General features: G+C 35.0%; 1 pseudogene; it reads right to left on the bottom strand.

Annotated features, from left to right (window-relative positions):
- Positions 1–3998: 3998 nt before the first annotated feature.
- Positions 3999–6103, bottom strand: part of LOC105307638 — a 6055-nt pseudogene continuing 3950 nt past the window's right edge.

Genomic DNA, 6103 nt, shown 5'->3' with positions numbered 1-6103 from the left:
GTCTGGCTTATTTCGCTTAGCATGATTATCTTGTAGTCCATCCATGTTGTCACAAATGGCAGTATTTCATCTCTTTTTATGGCTGAGTAATATTCCAGTGCATTTATGTGCCACAGCTTCTTTAGCCAATCATCTATCCTAGGACTTTTCAGTTGTTTCCATGTCCTGGCCACTGTGAATAATGTTGCTATGAACATTGGTGTGAAAATACCTTTTTGGATATGGATTTTCAAGTCTTTGGGGTAAATACCCAGGAGAAGGATTGCTGGATCCTATGGTAGATTAATTCTTAGTTTTTTGAGGAAACTCCATACTGTTTTCTATAGTGGCTGTACCACTTTGCAGTCCCACCAGCAGTGTATAAGGGTTCCTTTTTCTCTGCATCCTCTCCAACATTTGCTATTATTTGTCCTGTTGATTATAGCTATTATAACAGGTATGAGATGGTATCTCATTGTGGTTTTGATTTGCATTTCCCTAATAGCTAGCTATGTTTTCATATGTTTGTAGGCTATTTGTATGTCCTCTAGGGAAAAGTGTCTGTTCATGTCCTCTGCCCATTTTTTGATTGAATTGATGGTTCTTTTGTTGTTGTTGTTATTGAGTCATATGAGTTCTTTGTATATTTTGGATATTAGGCCCTTATTGGAGGAATTGCTTGCAAATATATTTTCCATTGAGATGGTTGTCTCTTTACCTTGTTGATGATTTCTTTTGCTAAGCAGAAGCCTTTAAGTGTGATGTAGTCCCATTCATCTATTTTTGCTTTTACTTTTCTTGCCTTTGAGGTCAAATTTATAAAATCCTCTTTAAGCCCAAGGTCCTTGAGTTTTGTTTCTATGTTTTCTTCTATGCATTTTATTTTTTCAGGTCTTGTATTCAACTCTTTAATCCATTTTAAGTTAATTTTGGTGTGTGGTGATAGACAACAGTCTAATTTCATTTTTTTTGCAGGTGGCCTTCCAATTTTCCCAGCACCATTTATTAAAGAAGCATTCCTTACTCCACTGTAAGTTTTTGGCTTTTTCGTTCAAAAATTATTTGCCTGTATAAATATGAGTTTACTTCTGACTCTCGATTCTGTTCCACTGGTCTGTGTGTCTGTTGTGCTGCCAATATCCTGTCGTATAATTTGAAGTTGCGCAGAAAAATGCCACCAGCCTCACTGTTTTTTCTCAGGATGGCTTTTGCAATTTGGGGTCTTTTGTGCTTCCATACAAATCTGATGATTTTTTGTTCTATTTCTTTAAAAAATGCTGATGAGATTTTGATGGGGGTTGCATTAAATCTATATAATGCTTTAGGTAATATGGTCATTTTAACTATGTTGAGTCTTCCACTCCAAGTACACTGAATATCTTTCCATTTCTTTGTATATTCTTCAATTTCCTTTAATAGGGTCTTGTAATTGTCATTATATAGGTCCTTCACATGTCTCGTTAAATTTATTCCTACATATTTTATTCTTTTTGTTGCAATTGCAAAGGGAATTATTTTTTCCATTTCTTTTTCTGACACTTCATTATTAGAATATGGGAACACTGTGGATTTTTGAACGTTGGTTTTGTATCTAGAAGCTTTACTGTATTTGTTTATTATTTCTAGTAGTGTTCTTGTGGAGTCTTCAGGGTTTTTTATATAGAGAATCATGTCATCCGCAAATAGTGACTTTTAACTTCTTCATTTCCTATTTGGATACCTTTTATATTTTTCTCTTGCTTGATTGCACTTGCTAGGACCTCCAATGTTATATTGAATAGCAGTGAAGATAGTGTACAGCCTTGCCATGTTCTGATCTTAGAGGGAATATTTTTAGCTTTTCACCATTAAGTATCATGTTGGCTGAGGGTTTGTCATAGATGACCTTTATTATGTTAAGATACTTTCCCTCTATACCAATTTTGTAATTTTGTTAACTGTTTTGATCCTAAATGGATGCTGTATCTTGTCGAAGGCTCTTTCTGCATCTACTGATATGATCATATGATTCTTATTTTTTAATTTGTTTCTGCGGTGTATCACATTAATCGATTTGCATATGTTGAACCATCCCTGTGCCCGTGGGATGAAGCCCACTTGATCGTGGTATATAATTTGTTTAATATGTTGCTGTATTTGGTTCACCAGTATCTGATTTAGGATTTTTGCATCTGTGTTCATGAGAGATATTGGTCTGTAGTTTTCTTTTGTTGTGTTAACTTTACCAGGTTTTGGTATCAGAGTAATATTGGCCTCCTAAAATGAGTTGGGAAGTATTGCCTCCTCTTCGATTTTTTGGAAGAGTTTGAGGAAAATGGATATTAAATTTTCTTTGAATGTTTGGTAGAATTCACTGGTGAAGCCATGTGGTCTTGGACTTTTACTTTTTGGTATGTTTTTGTTGATTGTTCCAATTTCCATACTCTGATCAATCTATTTAGATTTTCCAGATCTTCTTGATTTAGTCTAGGAAGATTGTATTTTTCTAAGTACTGGTCCATTTCTTCTAGGTTATTTAATTTGGTGTTATATACTTTTTCATAGTATTCTTGCATGATCCTTTGTATTTCTGTGATGTCAGTTGTAATTTCCCCTCTTTCATCCCTGATTTTGTGTATTTGTGTCCTTTCTCTTTTTCTTTAGTGACAACTAGTCGCATCATTGATGAAAGCATCTCAAGCTTCATAAAGTAATAGTTGTGTTTATTAGAAGAGAAGAATATTTTCATAGCCTTTCATTGAAATGCAGAAAGAAAAAAAGGAGAGGCAAGAAGAAGTAAGAGTGAGATGCCAGAAAGATAATTTGAAAGGCACATGGGAAGTTCTTTTGCAGCGTGGTCATGAAGTTACTCTAAGAATAAGGAGACGTGATGCTATTTGACCTTCTTCCACCCGTGTCTGCAATGAATTTACTTCATTTTCTAATGATTTCTTTGAAAGGGCTTTTTCATTTCCATGGAGATAGAATTTTACCTTTGTGGCTGAGGTAATTTTACCTTTGAACATAAAAAGTTCTGAATTGTGTAGATTTCTATTATCTTTACTTCTCATCTCATACCTCCTCTTCCTTACCACATTGTACGTTAGCAGTGTTTTACATGTACAGATGGAGATATGGGACGTAATGATTGTTAACTTTTTGTGTGTGTGTCGTGGGGCATGAGTGCCCTTGAGAATCGGAGTCACTTTTTAAAAAATTACATATTTTTTGTTCTAAGAACATCTTACTCCAAAACACACTTGAGAAAAATACTAAAATAAGTGGTATTATTTGTTATTATTTCATAACAAAGACAATTATCTCTACACAATCACTTTTAGTAAGAAAATATAATAGGAAAAAGTTTATTTTACAACATTTTTTGATGAATATCAACATTTACTTTGTGTACATGCACCAAGTAAGATGGAGAGAAAGTAGAATCTCCTTTTATATATGCTCTTCAGTCTGTTTTGATGAATCTTATTCCCATGTATATGTAAGCTTTTTTAATTTCATTTTTATTTCCCCTAGAAGCTAATTTTTGTTATATAAATTTGTTTTAAGTACAAGATGAAAAAAAAGATCTAAAATTGATGGATAAAATGGGTCCAAAATTGATGGATAAAATGCTGCAAAAATAACAAAACTTTTAAGAGTTGAACAAAAGATATCTGTGACAAAGAAGACAATCTGACTCTTGATCACTCTGAAGAGAAATGAGTCTCACACACTTCCACCACCAGCTATCAGCTTTCTCTGTTTAGAAATTATAAAAACCCTTCAGTAACCTACATTTGATTTTAAACTGTGTGTATCTTCAAATTACTAAAATAAACCCCCTTATGCAAGTGGGTTTATTTTGGTCAACTAATGCATTTTTTTTCTAAAGAGAAAATTGAGTATTTGAGGTTAGAATAGAAAGGATGAAGATCTTTCCTATTGACATTAATGGGATTTTCAACTATTTATTGCTCCTTCATTTAAAAGCAGGAATTTCAGAAACAAAAGGAAATCCTTAAATGATGATAGCTGTAGTTTTAAGCTGACATTGTTTTGAAAAATTGACATGGGTTATCCAGGAATCTCTTCAATGCGTCCTTCACATCCTTGTTCCTTAGGCTGTAAATGAGGGGATTCAGCATTGGTATCACTAGCGTGTAGAAGACCAAGGCCATTTTATCTGTATCTAATGAGTCATTGGTCTTTGATTGAAAATACATGAAGAGAAGAGTCCTGTAGAACACAGTGACAGACGTCATGTGAGATGCACAGGTGGAAAAGGCATTTGTCGCCTCTCTGAGGAACGTATCCTCAAAATGGCAAGGATGATGTTGCAGTAGAATATGAGAATAATAATCATAGAGAAAAACAAATCAGTCCCCGAAAAGGTAAACACAGCTGTTTCTGGAATGTAGGTATCAGAACAGGACAATGCCAACAAAGGGATGTTATCACAGTAAAAATGGTTGATAACATTAGAAGAGCAATAGGACACAGAGAATACACAGGAAGAGGCAGTCAGTGCTGTGGTCAAACTGTGGAAGTATGTGAAGGACACCAGCAGGAGGCAGATCTGTGGAGACACCACCAATATGTAGCGCAGGGGGTTGCAAAAAGCCACGTAGCAGTCATAGGCCATTTGTGACCAGCATGAAAATCTTGCCACAATACAAACTAATGTGCATCCATAGTAGAATATGTTTTTTTGTTTGTTCGTTTGTTCGTTTGTTTGTTTGTTTGAAATCAAGAAGTTAACCAGCATTTTAGGGGCAATGACAGTAGAGTTTCCAAGATTGATGATGGCCACATGCTCGAGGAATAAGTATATCAGAGTCTGAAGTTGAGATTGGCACTGGGGAGGGTGACGATGCCCATGTTCCCTGCCACAGTCAGCCCATAGATGACCAGGAAAACCAAGAAAAATGGGAGCTGGAGTTCCAAATGGTCTGAGATTCCTATGAGAATGAACTCAAGTCACCTGAGTGAGATTCCCTGGAGCCACTGACTGTTGCTTTCATCACCGAATGGTGACTTTTTAAAATTTCACTACCAGGAACCTATTCTACCTGACGGAGGGCTTTAATAGTTGACATAGAACAGCAAGTGAATTATAATTTTGCATACTCACAAAACTAATATCTAGCTACATAATATCTAGCTACATGCTATCCCATAATCTATTTCACTTAACTGTGTGTTGTTTCTTTGTCTTAATTCAAAGATGCTTAATTCCATGCATCAAATATGTATCTGATGAGCTCATCTGATGATGTTGCACTGGTTTTCTTATATCTCTTTTATCTTCCACTACTGCATCTAAAAAGAATTAACCTTCCTGTACACAGACATCTTCTGAGACCCACTCCTAAGGTTCCTACATAAAAAATGCTAGAGTTTTACAAGTGTCTGAAGTCCCCAAAGACATTCCCACTGAAATATGTTTGTATGTGGTCTTGGTCCCTGAACATGAGATCCAGAATCCCCAGATCAAGTTCTGATTGCCCAGGGAAAGAAAACCAATTTAAATGCTCAGTAATCAAGTCTCCATGCAAAAACTTTACCCAAAGAATGAAAAATGTAGAGACAGCTTAGGGACTCTCCCAGATGCTCATACTGAATAACAACCACATGCAATGATGCCATGCTTTGGTGTTTTGAATTGCACCCCTGTATCTGGGAAGTGTTGTTGCTGGGCCTAGGATGGAGAACATTCAACAGTTATAAAGAATAGGGCTCTGGACCCAGTGTTCAATTTTAGTGTAAATATGGGGAATACACTGAATGGAAAGGCTCTATTTTTGTGTCAAGAACACACCATGATATATTTGCCAGAAATATCAGATGACATGCAACATAAAGTCAAAATATGAATGGTTATCAGCAAACATATCGATATTTTTATTAAATTAATAAGGTACTCATCATGAAACTGATCTTACTTATAGTTTTTAATTAAAATTATTTGATTAAAAACATATTTTATATAACCTTGTGACCTCTCCTCAAACATAAATATTATAATTAAATATCCTAATTTTTAATTTTATTTTTGTGTGGAATTTTCTAGTCTACGAGCTTTATAGGTGAAAAGGGCATGTCTAAATAGTTTTCCTTTGTATTAACAGCCTCTAAAATAATACCC

Source organism: Pteropus vampyrus, unplaced genomic scaffold, assembly GCF_000151845.1.
Source record: "Pteropus vampyrus isolate Shadow unplaced genomic scaffold, Pvam_2.0 Scaffold506, whole genome shotgun sequence".
Taxonomy (NCBI): domain Eukaryota; kingdom Metazoa; phylum Chordata; class Mammalia; order Chiroptera; family Pteropodidae; genus Pteropus; species Pteropus vampyrus.
The sequence above is the reverse complement of the archived record's forward strand: the minus strand, read 5'-3'. Positions and strand labels throughout refer to the sequence as shown.